This window comes from Trichechus manatus, unplaced genomic scaffold (assembly GCF_000243295.1).
Source record: "Trichechus manatus latirostris isolate Lorelei unplaced genomic scaffold, TriManLat1.0 scaffold00033, whole genome shotgun sequence".
Taxonomy (NCBI): domain Eukaryota; kingdom Metazoa; phylum Chordata; class Mammalia; order Sirenia; family Trichechidae; genus Trichechus; species Trichechus manatus.
The window spans coordinates 19,823,114-19,823,399 of NW_004443969.1; positions in this window are offsets into that span (position 1 = coordinate 19,823,114).

Below are 286 nucleotides of genomic sequence, written 5' to 3' on the forward strand. Positions count from 1 at the left end.
CGCAGGTCCCGCCTCCCGGGCCGCCCGCGCGCTTGAGGCCCCGCCCCCTGTGCCGCCCGGACGCCGCGGGCGCAGCTTCCCTGACTCAGCGGTGCTGTCGCCTGTGCGAGCCGCGCCATCGCGGTCGCTAGCCCGGCCGCAGGCCCATCTCCTCGCCACTTGCCAGTTTACACGCGGACCGCGCGCCGCTTCCTTCCTCCCCACGCGCTCTTTCCCCTTTGTCATCAGCACCCCAGTCCGCTCTTTCCACAGCCCCAGTCCTGTTCTAAGCTCGCGTTGCCGCCTT